Genomic DNA, 14,387 nt, shown 5'->3' with positions numbered 1-14,387 from the left:
AGAGAAATGTTATCTTTCGCTGGTTAGGCCTCGTTTAGAATATGCTGCTAGTATATGGAATCTACATGTACTTAATACCCCGCAAGCCGCCGCAAGGGCGTGTGGCGGGGGTGTTAGGACACCACCCGTAATTTAGAAAAGAAAAACAAACCGCATGCAAAAACCACAAAATCATACATCCACAAAAATGGCATACATTCATGCAAGAACACTTACACCCCACACACCTGCAAACACTCAAACTACAAACTAACATACGCATGCACCTGAAAGTATACCTAACATCTTTGCAATGTTTAATTTTGTTCCGACTTGTAAATTCAATGTTTTTAATATTTCTAAATTGTCTTCGGTTTCTTACTATTATGATTTCTGATTTTTCGGGGAAAGAATGAGTATTTGTACCTATCTGTCTTGGAATCTATCTCCCTTATTTTATCTTTGTGTTCTGATCTACCTAAGTAGTGTGGGGCCATTATGATTCCTTCAGTGTCATAGTTAAACTCGTTTGTTCTGAACCTTTATAAAAGTCTAAGCCTCGCTTGTTCTCTTCGTAACTCAAGTGGTTCCCAGCCTAATTCCCCTAAGAGACCTGTCACGCTTGTTCTTATCATAACAATTTTGAACGAATCTAGCGGATTTTCTCTGGACTTCATCTAATTCTTTTTGCCAAATTTTCTCCCAAGGATCCCAAATACTTTCAGCATATTCCTAATGAGGGTCTAACCAGAGCCAAATAACACCTCCCTTTAACTTTTTTATTTTTTAATTACATTTCCCCACCACCCGTTTTATGAAGCCAAGTTTCTTTAAAGCCGATCCGCATATTGTCCCGATATGTGCTCCCCATGAAAGGCGTTAATGAATCATCAAAAAGGAATCCTGACGAAGTTGGATTGATTGCGAAAATAGATCGCGTTCATCGCTGAGGAGCTAGATTTGTACAATGATAAACTTCTACATCTACATCTACATAATACCCCGCAAGCCGCCGCAAGGGCGTGTGGCGGGGGGTGTTAGTTCACCAACCGTAAAAAGGAACAATACCACATGCAAAACAACAACGTGGAAAATTACACCCACAGCAGCCCACACAATCATGCAAAAATCCCTTCATCCAACACTCATGCAAACACATATACCGCAAAACAACAACTTAGTAGCGTATCCAAAATATTAGAGGAACCAGGCTGGGAATCACTCACATAGCGAAAATTAAATTACATATTCAATCTCTTGGATAAATTGGAAGGATGTCTCTGTATCAGTGAGGTTGAACATTTATTATCACCCCCATCATACTACGGTAGGAGGCATCTTGTCAATAAAGTTAGAATGAATAAGTGTAGAATAGATGGATTCAAGATGCTATTTTTTCACGACCGATAGGGGATCAGAATAACATTGTCGCGCCGCAGTAGGGGCCATATTCTTCTCAAAATTAGTCTGTTGTGTATTCACCGTCAGCCAAACACCCCAGCGGTGGCTTGTAGGGTCCTGAAATAACTGCGCGTCCTTTTCATCTCCCTTCATGCTTTCCAGCATGCTTAATGTCTTCCTTCCTCTACAACTCTCATCCAGGGGTTACATTTCTAAAACGTTTTTTTATTGATTACAATCCATCATGGATCACGAAGAGGTAGATCTTGTGAGACACAACTACCTCTTTTCGCCCAACACGTTTTCATGTCTGGCAATAATAACACTCACGTTGCTGCGATGTTTACAAACGAAGTTTATTATAAACTTGAGATCCACATTTGCTGACGATGCAGTGATATACGAGTGCCAATAGCATAGGGAAATATCCAGTAATGAAGATAGGGAATAATTAAGAATCATTCAATCATTAGGAACTATGGGGAATCAAAGGGAACCTGGGAATCATTCCATTCAAAAGTGGTGCCAGGATAACAAATGAATAAATGTGTTTCGATAAATTCTTGGAGCGAAAGAATTTCTCCCGAAAACTCACTAAACAGGGAAACGACGTAGCAAGCTTAGAAACGGTAAAAACTTCGTTGTAACGATAACTAAGGATACGTCCTGGGAGAAAGACAATCGTTAAAGTTGCAAAATAAAAGTTAGGATTCATCTAAAGGATGCTTGGGCATTATAATGACAGGGTTAAAGAGCTTTCTCATTCCACATTATTTTGGCCCAACCTAAAAAATACCGCAGGTGTATGGCATCCTCACGACATTGCCTTAATTTTGGAACAAGCTCCAGTGCAACGTAGAGCAGCTAGGTTAGTGAAAACCCGCAACGAACAAGGTAGCAACGTCGACACACTATTAGAATAATTAGCATGAGAGCCACTACTTCACCGTTGGTTGAATTACAGGTGCAATGGTAGATCACGTAAAATCAGGGAAAAAGATTGTAGATGGAATGTAGATGGATGGATTTAAAGTGTCTTTTTTTCCTTGGACCAATGAAGATAAAAATAGATATGATCGCAAGCGCGTAGACAAATACCATTGGCTGTGCATATATTTCCCTGACTACCTGAATGTTTTTGTATTTAATAGACCCATCTTCATTAATATTCTCCCGCATGATTTTATTATACGTATCCTGTAATTGAATATTTATCCATGTAAGTCCCTTCTTTCGCGTGATGAACTTGTTCCAGTGCACGATAAAACAAATCTTTGTGTTCAGGTGTGACCATCGGGAATGTTCTTATGCGGCTGATGACGTCACACCCGCCACCGTACGTCCTCGCGGTGGCTAGCGGGGAATGCTTTGCATGCGTACACTTGTGTTTAGATGATAACGAAATTTTCAGGAAATCGGAAGATTGGTGTCATTAAAGGAACAACGTTGGCATGACGACTGCTGCAAAAGCTTTGTCTTTTCCAATTAATTGAAGAATGGCACTGGAATCACCTCCGGGAAAACCGATACGCGATGGAAGAATTCGTGCCCGAGTACGCACCAACCTTGAACCCAAAGGCATGCTCCCCGCTGAGACGGGGTTCGCCTCGAGAGCGATGGCTATTGTTGATGTCCTCGGCAGTATTTCCCCTTTCACTTGATTTTTGACGCAGTGGGACCTCTCCTATTTGGGTTTAACCAGGATTTACCCTTAACCGATGGTCGACCAACACCCTTCGCCTCCCAATTCGTTTTCGTCCGTCGTTCAAGCCAATAGGGATTGTCCACCCATGAATCCTCTCCACGAATAAAGAAACACGTGACATTTTTTATCTAGGCGCGTCCGTCAACTTTCAAAGAGATGTGAACATTTTTCTTCAGTTACAACAATGATTCCCGTGGTAAGTGACCTGCACATTTCATCTTCTCACGTACTTTATGCAATCGTAAAAATGTGTCCCCGTTATACGAATTACATTTTTTTGTGTCATCAAATTTTCCACTTTCTACATTTAAGGTACTTTCTATGTTGTTTCCTTCGTTTCAGAATGAGAGACCTAAAGTGTTCGGGGCGGAGATGTTGGGTGACTCCTTCTTTGTTAGGGTCGCCTCAAACATTGGGTATAGGCTGCAAGATGGTGCGTTGGATTTTATGAGGATTACTCTTTCATACGGTAGTTTTGCTTATTTCTAATATCATTTACTTTGTGGTTTTATAGTTCATCCTGCCCGCATCGGAATGTGTGTCTCAGGACAGACAACCGAGGAGTTGAAGAGGAGGACCCAAATTGTTAACGCGATAAACGAAGAAGTCATTGTATTGATTGGTTGCAATGACTTCACTAAGGTATTATGTTCACCCATTTAAACTTGAGAGACGATAACATTAATTAATATGCCCACCATTGCTGACTGATTTAATTACAGGGGACTAAGTTTCACTCATTAAGGGGTAGCTACTGCTCCTTAGTGAGAACTTTATGGAACAGGGGATGCAGAATAACACTGTTAACCGTGATACCAGCACCAAGGTTTTGGCATTGTTCCAAATATAGGGCGCTTCTGGAGGCATTAAACAAAGCAATTTTGAATTGGCGAAAAAGTAAGTTCACAAAATGTCCTTACATATTTCTTTTTCGACGGTCGCGGTAGTCCTACGGGTTGAGCGTTTCACTACAGAGTAGAAGGCCCGGGTTCCATTCTCGGGCGAGTCTATGGACACCAGCAGATCCACCCAAGCTAGAGTAATTTTTCGGGTAGCAGGTCTTCCTGGGAAAACATAACCGGCCAGCACAAAGAAAGGAACTGGCCCCCCTACCCCAATGTGGGGATTTCACACGCCGTCAAGCTTAGTAATGGGTGAACTCTACCATCACCTACCAAACCGACCTTCGGGTTGATTACTGTGTTTATGTCTTTTTTATTCCTTTTTCACACAGATAAAAAATATATCTTCTGCTACTTTCATTATTAGGGGGGATAAGGGTGATTGACGCGGCAAGCTTATTCGTCAATGCCAACGGAACGATAAAAACACAATATTTTGAGAGGTAATCGATATTCTTAAATATTCTTCCGTAAAATTTGAATAAGAAGTTCAACACTCACAATATATCTTTCAGGTGGATAGGGCACCCAAACAGGAAGCGGTTAGACGGAATTCATTTGAACATCAAAGGTATGAATATATAGTTGAAAAAAATTAAACAAAAGTTAATCCCTTAAATCAGAGCGGGAGATGCTCCCTTTTTAATTAAGGGAAAGAGCGAGCGGTTTCTCATATGCCTCCCGGGGATCTCTTTTTCGCTCGTTTCTTCTCCAAGCACAAAGAGAAACGCATCTAGCGAGTAACCTCTTCGGGTGTTGTGGAATAACTTGCAGATAAACTAAAACCGTGATGTATAAATGAACACTACCAATAATATAAAAAAAAGGTTATCCATACATACCTTCTAAGACCTTTTCATTCAATCCCATCTTCGCAGCTCAAGACATCAGAGAAAGAAAATGGAAAGGAGTGAAGAATCAGGAGGAAGTGTGAAAGTGAGGAATCTGTGACCGGAATATGGTGCTAAAATGAAAAAGAACCTGTAAGTAATGAATTAGAAAACAGATTGCTGACTTGGTGTGTTTCCATTACAACATGAATCTACTATGTGACACTGAAAAGAAGAAAAAAACGGTCGTATTTCAGATAATATTGAGTGCATAAAAGAACAAACTATCAAAAAACCTATCTCCATGGGCCAAGTTCAGTGTCGTGTCGTTGTCACTTATGTTGGGCCCTGGTTATTATACGAAGCCAGGAGCATGGGGTAAATGAAAGACTGCTTGAAGTACATGTGTAGCTCAGGGTGTATGGTGAAAATTAGAGAAAAAAATATTCTAGTTTAAGAGATATTGTGAAGTACTTTGTGTTTTCTCGTGTGAGATGACGACTGAGGTGAGGTAATTGGGCCCTGGTTACTAAACTAGGCCAGGAGCATGGGGTAAGCGAAATACTGCTGTAAGTACATGTGTAGCCTATGGTGTATTGTGAAAATTAGAGAAAAAAATGTTCCAGTTTAGGAGATATTTTGAAATTCTTAGAAAATCAGCTGAGATAACCCTTTGCCGTGGGCCAAGTTCAGTGTCGTGTCGTAGTCACTTTTAATCGGCCCTGGCTACTAAACTAGGCCAGGAGCATGGGGTAAGCGAAAGACTGCTGAAAGTACATGTGTAGCCTAATGTGTATTGTGAAAATTAGAGAAAAAAATGTTCTACTTTAGGAGATATTGTAAAGTACTTTGTGTTTTTTCGTGTGAGATGACGACTGAGGTGAGGTAATTGGGCCCTGGTTACTAAACTAGGCCAGGAGCATGGGGTAAGCGAAAGACTGCTTGAAGGACATGTGTAGCTCAGGGTGTATGGTGAAAATTAGAGAAAAAAATGTTCTAGTTTAGGAGATATTATGAAGTACTTTGTGTTTTTTCGTTTGAGATGACGACTGAGGTGAGATAATTGGGCCCTGGTAACTAAACTAGGCCAGGAGCATGGAGTAAGCGAAAGACTGCTGAAAGTACATGTGTAGCCTAATGTGTATTGTGAAAATTAGAGAAAAAAATGTTCTACTTTAGGAGATATTGTAAAGTACTTTGTGTTTTTTCGTGTGAGATGACGACTGAGGTGAGGTAATTGGGCCCTGGTTACTAAACTAGGCCAGGAGCATGGGGGTAAGCGAAAGACTGCTTGAAGGACATGTGTAGCTCAGGGTGTATGGTGAAAATTAGAGAAAAAAATGTTCTAGTTTAGGAGATATTATGAAGTACTTTGTGTTTTTTCGTTTGAGATGACGACTGAGGTGAGATAATTGGGCCCTGGTAACTAAACTAGGCCAGGAGCATGGAGTAAGCGAAAGACTGCTGAAAGTACATGTGTAGCTCAGGGTGTATGGTGAAAATTAGAGAAAAAAATGTTCTAGTTTAGGAGATATTGTGAAGTACTTTGTGTTTTTTCGTGTGAGATGACGACTGAGGTGAGGTTATATGGCCCTGGTTACTAAACTAGGCCAGGAGCATGGAGTAAGCGAAAGACTGCTGAAAGTACATGTGTAGCTCAGGGTGTATGGTGAAAATTAGAGAAAAAAATGTTCTAGTTTAGGAGATATTGTGAAGTACTTTGTGTTTTTTCGTGTGAGATGACGACTGAGGTGAGGTTATATGGCCCTGGTTACTAAACTAGGCCAGGAGCATGGGGTAAGCGAAAGACTGCTTGAAGGACATGTGTAGCTCAGGGTGTATGGTGAAAATTAGAGAAAAAAATGTTCTAGTTTAGGAGATATTATGAAGTACTTTGTGTTTTTTCGTTTGAGATGACGACTGAGGTGAGATAATTGGGCCCTGGTAACTAAACTAGGCCAGGAGCATGGAGTAAGCGAAAGACTGCTGAAAGTACATGTGTAGCTCAGGGTGTATGGTGAAAATTAGAGAAAAAAATGTTCTAGTTTAGGAGATATTGTGAAGTACTTTGTGTTTTTTCGTGTGAGATGACGACTGAGGTGAGGTTATATGGCCCCTGGTTACTAAACTAGGCCAGGAGCATGGGGTAAGCGAAAGACTGCTTGAAGGACATGTGTAGCTCAGGGTGTATGGTGAAAATTAGAGAAAAAAATGTTCTAGTTTAGGAGATATTATGAAGTACTTTGTGTTTTTTCGTTTGAGATGACGACTGAGGTGAGATAATTGGGCCCTGGTAACTAAACTAGGCCAGGAGCATGGAGTAAGCGAAAGACTGCTGAAAGTACATGTGTAGCTCAGGGTGTATGGTGAAAATTAGAGAAAAAAATGTTCTAGTTTAGGAGATATTGTGAAGTACTTTGTGTTTTTTCGTGTGAGATGACGACTGAGGTGAGGTTATATGGCCCTGGTTACTAAACTAGGCCAGGAGCATGGGGTAAGCGAAAGACTGCTTGAAGTACATGTGTAGCCTAATGTGTATTGTGAAATTTGGAGAAAAAAATGTTCTAGTTTAGGAGATATTGTGAAGTACTTTGTGTTTTCTCGTGTGAGATGACGACTGAGGTGAGGTAATTGGGCCCTGGTTACTAAACTAGGCCAGGAGCATGGGGTAGGCGAAATACTGCTGAAAGTACATGTGTAGCCTATGGTGTATTGTGAAAATTAGAGAAAAAAATGTTCTATTTAAGGAGATATTTTGAAATTCTTAGAAAATCAGCTGAGATAACCCTTTGCCGTGGGCCAAGTTCAGTGTCGTGTCGTAGTCACTTTTAATCGGCCCTGGCTACTAAACTAGGCCAGGAGCATGGGGGTAAGCGAAAGACTGCTTGAAGTACATGTGTAGCTCAGGGTGTATTGTGAAAATTAGAGAAAAAAATGTTCTAGTTTAGGAGATATTGTGAAGTACTTTGTGTTTTTTCGTGTGAGATGACGATCGAGGTGAGATAATTGGGCCCTGGTTACTAAACTAGGCCAGGAGCATGGGGTAGGCGAAATACTGCTGAAAGTACAAGTGTAGCCTATGGTGTATTGTGAAAATTAGAGAAAAAAATGTTCTATTTAAGGAGATATTTTGAAATTCTTAGAAAATCAGCTGAGATAACCCTTTGCCGTGGGCCAAGTTCAGTGTCGTGTCGTAGTCACTTTTAATCGGCCCTGGTTACTAAACTAGGCCAGGAGCATGGGGTAAGCGAAATACTGCTGAAAGTACATGTGTAGCCTATGGTGTATTGTGAAAATTAGAGAAAAAATGTTCTACTTAAGGAGATATTGTGAAATTCTTAGAAAATCAGCGGAGAGAACCCTTTGCCGTGGGCCAAGTTCAGTGTCGTGTCGTAGTCACTTTTAATCGGCCCTGGCTACTAAACTAGGCCAGGAGCATGGGGTAAGCGAAAGACTGCTTGAAGTACATGTGTAGCTCAGGGTGTATTGTGAAAATTAGAGAAAAAAATGTTCTAGTTTAGGAGATATTGTGAAGTACTTTGTGTTTTTTCGTGTGAGATGACGATCGAGGTGAGATAATTGGGCCCTGGTTACTAAACTAGGCCAGGAGCATGGGGTAGGCGAAATACTGCTGAAAGTACATGTGTAGCCTATGGTGTATTGTGAAAATTAGAGAAAAAAATGTTCTAGTTTAGGAGATATTGTGAAGTACTTTGTGTTTTTTCGTGTGAGATGACGACTGAGGTGAGGTTATATGGCCCTGGTTACTAAACTAGGCCAGGAGCATGGGGTAAGCGAAAGACTGCTTGAAGTACATGTGTAGCCTAATGTGTATTGTGAAATTTGGAGAAAAAAATGTTCTAGTTTAGGAGATATTGTGAAGTACTTTGTGTTTTCTCGTGTGAGATGACGACTGAGGTGAGGTAATTGGGCCCTGGTTACTAAACTAGGCCAGGAGCATGGGGTAGGCGAAATACTGCTGAAAGTACATGTGTAGCCTATGGTGTATTGTGAAAATTAGAGAAAAAAATGTTCTATTTTAGGAGATATTTTGAAATTCTTAGAAAATCAGCTGAGATAACCCTTTGCCGTGGGCCAAGTTCAGTGTCGTGTCGTAGTCACTTTTAATCGGCCCTGGCTACTAAACTAGGCCAGGAGCATGGGGTAAGCGAAAGACTGCTTGAAGTACATGTGTAGCTCAGGGTGTATTGTGAAAATTAGAGAAAAAAATGTTCTAGTTTAGGAGATATTGTGAAGTACTTTGTGTTTTTTCGTGTGAGATGACGATCGAGGTGAGATAATTGGGCCCTGGTTACTAAACTAGGCCAGGAGCATGGGGTAGGCGAAATACTGCTGAAAGTACATGTGTAGCCTATGGTGTATTGTGAAAATTAGAGAAAAAAATGTTCTAGTTTAGGAGATATTGTGAAGTACTTTGTGTTTTTTCGTGTGAGATGACGACTGAGGTGAGGTTATATGGCCCTGGTTACTAAACTAGGCCAGGAGCATGGGGTAAGCGAAAGACTGCTTGAAGTACATGTGTAGCCTAATGTGTATTGTGAAATTTGGAGAAAAAAATGTTCTAGTTTAGGAGATATTGTGAAGTACTTTGTGTTTTCTCGTGTGAGATGACGACTGAGGTGAGGTAATTGGGCCCTGGTTACTAAACTAGGCCAGGAGCATGGGGTAGGCGAAATACTGCTGAAAGTACATGTGTAGCCTATGGTGTATTGTGAAAATTAGAGAAAAAAATGTTCTATTTAAGGAGATATTTTGAAATTCTTAGAAAATCAGCTGAGATAACCCTTTGCCGTGGGCCAAGTTCAGTGTCGTGTCGTAGTCACTTTTAATCGGCCCTGGCTACTAAACTAGGCCAGGAGCATGGGGTAAGCGAAAGACTGCTTGAAGTACATGTGTAGCTCAGGGTGTATTGTGAAAATTAGAGAAAAAAATGTTCTAGTTTAGGAGATATTGTGAAGTACTTTGTGTTTTTTCGTGTGAAATGACGATCGAGGTGAGATAATTGGGCCCTGGTTACTAAACTAGGCCAGGAGCATGGGGTAAGCGAAAGACTGCTGAAAGTACATGTGTAGCCTACCGTGTATTGTGAAAATTAGAGAAAAAAATGTTCTAGTTTAGGAGATATTGTGAAGTACTTTGTGTTTTTTCGTGTGAGATGACGACTGAGGTGAGATAATTGGGCCCTGGTTACTAAACTAGGCCAGGAGCATGGAGTAAGCGAAAGACTGCTTGAATTACATGTGTAGCTCGGGGTGTAGGGTTAAATTTATAGAAAAAAATGTTCTAGTTTAGGAGATATTGTGAAGTACTTTATGTTTTCTCGTGTGAGATGACGACTGAGGTGAGGTAATTGGGCCCTGGTTACTAAACTAGGCCAGGAGCATGGGGTAAGCGAAATACTGCTGAAAGTACATGTGTAGCCTATGGTGTATTGTGAAAATTAGAGAAAAAATGTTCTACTTAAGGAGATATTGTGAAATTCTTAGAAAATCAGCGGAGAGAACCCTTTGCCGTGGGCCAAGTTCAGTGTCGTGTCGTAGTCACTTTTAATCGGCCCTGGCTACTAAACTAGGGCAGGAGCATGGGGTAAGCGAAAGACTGCTTGAAGTACATGTGTAGCCTAGGGTGTATGGTGAAAATTAGAGAAAAAAATGTTCTAGTTTAGGAGATATTGTGAAGTACTTTGTGTTTTTTCGTGTGAGATGACGACTGAGGTGAGATAATTGGGCCCTGGTTACTAAACTAGGCCAGGAGCATGGGGTAAGCGAAAGACTGCTGAAAGTACATGTGTAGCCTACCGTGTGTTCTGAAAATTAGAGAAAAAAATGTTCTAGTTTAGGAGATATTGTGAAGTACTTTGTGTTTTTTCGTGTGAGATGACGACTGAGGTGAGATAATTGGGCCCTGGTTACTAAACTAGGCCAGGAGCATGGGGTAAGCGAAATACTGCTGTAAGTACATGTGTAGCCTATGGTGTATTGTGAAAATTAGAGAAAAAAATGTTCCAGTTTAGGAGATATTTTGAAATTCTTAGAAAATCAGCTGAGATAACCCTTTGCCGTGGGCCAAGTTCAGTGTCGTGTCGTAGTCACTTTTAATCGGCCCTGGCTACTAAACTAGGCCAGGAGCATGGGGTAAGCGAAAGACTGCTGAAAGTACATGTATAGCCTAGGGTGTATTGTGAAAATTAGAGAAAAAAATGTTCTAGTTTAGGAGATATTATGAAGTACTTTGTGTTTTTTCGTGTGAGATGACGACCGAGGTGAGATAATTGGGCCCTGGTTACTAAACTAGGCCAGGAGCATGGGGTATGCGAAAGACTGCTTGAAGGACATGTGTAGCTCAGGGTGTATGGTGAAAATTAGAGAAAAAAATGTTCTAGTTTAGGAGATATTGTGAAGTACTTTGTGTTTTCTCGTGTGAGATGACGACTGAGGTGAGGTAATTGGGCCCTGGTTACTAAACTAGGCCAGGAGCATGGGGTAAGCGAAATACTGCTGAAAGTACATGTGTAGCCTATGGTGTATTGTGAAAATTAGAGAAAAAAATGTTCCAGTTTAGGAGATATTTTGAAATTCTTAGAAAATCAGCTGAGATAACCCTTTGCCGTGGGCCAAGTTCAGTGTCGTGCCGTAGTCACTTTTAATCGGCCCTGGCTACTAAACTAGGCCAGGAGCATGGGGTAAGCGAAAGACTGCTGAAAGTACATGTATAGCCTAGGGTGTATTGTGAAAATTAGAGAAAAAAATGTTCTAGTTTAGGAGATATTGTGAAGTACTTTGTGTTTTTTCGTGTGAGATGACGATCGAGGTGAGATAATTGGGCCCTGGTTACTAAACTAGGCCAGGAGCATGGGGTAAGCGAAAGACTGCTTGAAGTACATGTGTAGCTCAGGGTGTATGGTGAAAATTAGAGAAAAAAATGTTCTAGTTTAGGAGATATTGTGAAGTACTTTGTGTTTTTTCGTGTGAGATGACGACTGAGGTGAGATAATTGGGCCCTGGTTACTAAACTAGGCCAGGAGCATGGGGTAAGCGAAAGACTGCTTGAAGTACATGTGTAGCTCAGGGTGTATGGTGAAAATTAGAGAAAAAAATGTTCTAGTTTAGGAGATATTGTGAAGTACTTTGTGTTTTCTCGTGTGAGATGACGACTGAGGAGAGGTAATAGGGCCCTGGTTACTAAACTAGGCCAGGAGCATGGGGTAAGCGAAAGACTGCTTGAAGTACATGTGTAGCTCAGGGTGTATGGTGAAAATTAGAGAAAAAAATGTTCTAGTTTAGGAGATATTGTGATGTACTTTGTGTTTTTTCGTGTGAGATGACGACTGAGGTGAGGTAATTGGGCCCTGGTTCCTAAACTAGGCCAGGAGCATGGGGTAAGCGAAAGACTGCCGAAAGTACATGTGTAGCCTATGGTGTATTGTGAAATTTAGAGAAAAAAATGTTCTAGTTTAGTAGATATTGTTAAGTAATTTCTTATTTTTGGTATGAAAGGGCGACCCTTTGGACTGCACTGGGCCCTGGATGCTACATTAGCCTATGGATGTGGTTTTTATGCCTATGCCGTGATAGAGCAGGGATTGCCGAGTGTTTCTGGTGATTTTCAAGAAAAGTACTTCTGTAGTTCAGCAGATATTGTCGAAAACGTTTTCGTTAGGACCTCATAGTTTTTGATATGAAAGACGACTTCCCGCTTGGGCTAACTTCAGTGTAGAGTTCATTCTAGGGCCCTATATCGTTTACTACATAATTCATCCTGGTCTTACAATTGCAAGTGGTTACAGGGAGTATCACTGGGTTTAGTGTGTCCGTTGTAGTCGGATTATTGCAATGGTTTAGGGGATTTACTTAGTTACGTCGTGCAAAAATATTTACGTTGGTATGACTGAAAAATCCAGATCTCCAACGGCCGGTGGATAGCCGTGGGCTAGCTCGTCGTGGGCCAAGTTCAGTTAAGTATTACGCTCCACGCCATGTAAATAAACAGCACACACACTAAGGATCCAACAAGAAGACATGTTGTCTCAGTTGTCTAAATCTTTGACCACTGCTATTTCCATTTCTCAATTGTAAAGGCGCTGCCTGTCGAATAATCTACATAGTACCACTTTTTCCCACCATGCCAACGCTACTATGTAAGAGACGCGGGCTTTCATTATTTTTATTTTGTTTATACATTGCACAACTTTTCGTTTCCCATTGGAAAATTAGGAAACACGGTTATATTGATATAACTACATTTTGTGATAAAATAAATGAGTGAAATGCTTGTTATTGTGTGTTACCATCCAATGTTAACCAATCCAAAACTATAATGCGCTCCTTCTGTAATTCAAACAAGCATTGGTTGAAATTGGGAAAAGACTAAAAACAATGTAAATAGAAACAATCGGAAACAAGTACTCATAATAAATGTGAGCAACGTAATTTTTTGTTTTGATTGGAGATACTCTGACTTGAGTTGACTTTCTATCATGGAAGCTTAGTGAAGGCGACTCAGTGCAGTTCAGCAAACCCTTTGCCAAATATTTGGTGCTCTGTACCAATAAAATAAGGAATCCACATGTTTTTTAGATTCTATTTCCATTCTTTCACTTCACGATTTACTCACCAATATACAATCCAATTAGCAAATTTTTCCTTGACTATTCAGAAATTCTAGATATATTTCATGTGGATCATTGCAAGTCGCTTTTTGCTTTCCTGGCATCACCGAAGGTGAAAGGACATGCACGCGATAACTAAAGGCAAATAATGTGTTTATCGTGCATGCACTACTTATTAATACCATAACCATGGATCATAAAATATACTTGAGGTTCCATGACCGTGGTCTGTGGGAGTCAAATCCAGATCGCGGGGCTACTTACGGGAATGCCTGGGTTAGATTTCCGAGTATGCCTCTGGGCATTCTTAGTTACACGCAAGCTGTGTGATTTTGCGGGTACCAGATGTTCTTGGGAAGCTATAGCTGGTATTAGGATAGGAAGTGCCCCGCTACCCTGATGTGTGAATTTCACTCGCCTTTGGGCTTAGTACTAGGTGAGCACTACCCTCACCTGTCAAATCGTTCTTCGGGTTGATAATTGTGGTTGGTTTGGTCCGCAATCTTAGAATTTTAGTAATTGCTTTAGTTTACTACACTATTAATAGCGCTACTATACAATTTTTATCGTCCTTTGTATTTCAAATAAAAATCATTAGTATAGTGAATCATTTTTCCTTCGCATATGCACGCTTATAGAACACCGGGGAGTGGCCATGGGATCTTTAAAGTGAATGGCGGTGTCCCAAGTGTTCCTTATAAAAATTTTTTGGAGAAATGACTTGGGTCGTGATCTATATGATTTTTCAATCATCAAATTAACAAATATTTGGATGAGTGATGTTATGAACATGTTTGAAACGAAGATTCCCTAAGAAATTATTTTAGAAGAGGATAAGACGTGGGTCAAACCGTCAGTTGTCATCTTAAAGAACGATGTGGCCGCCCAATGGACTAAAGGGATGCATAATACAAAGGGGACTAAAAACACAAGATTGGGAA

At 40.6% G+C, this 14,387-nt stretch overlaps 1 protein-coding gene across 1 annotated transcript in view; it reads right to left on the bottom strand.

The window, feature by feature from the left end:
• LOC139687771 (TGF-beta-activated kinase 1 and MAP3K7-binding protein 1-like) overlaps positions 1-12,826 on the bottom strand; it is a 31,284-nt gene extending 18,458 nt beyond the window's left edge. The window contains exon 1 of the mRNA XM_071585060.1: positions 12,808-12,826. The gene's annotated coding sequence lies outside the window, so the exon portion shown is untranslated. The remainder of the gene's footprint in view (positions 1-12,807) is intronic.
• Between the last annotated feature and the right edge of the window lie 1,561 nt (positions 12,827-14,387).

This window comes from Hetaerina americana, unplaced genomic scaffold (assembly GCF_022747635.1).
Source record: "Hetaerina americana unplaced genomic scaffold, ioHetAmer1.1.p SCAF_2, whole genome shotgun sequence".
NCBI classification, from domain to species: Eukaryota; Metazoa; Arthropoda; class Insecta; order Odonata; family Calopterygidae; genus Hetaerina; species Hetaerina americana.
Note: the sequence above shows the minus strand (reverse complement) of the source record. Positions and strands in the feature narration are given on the sequence as shown.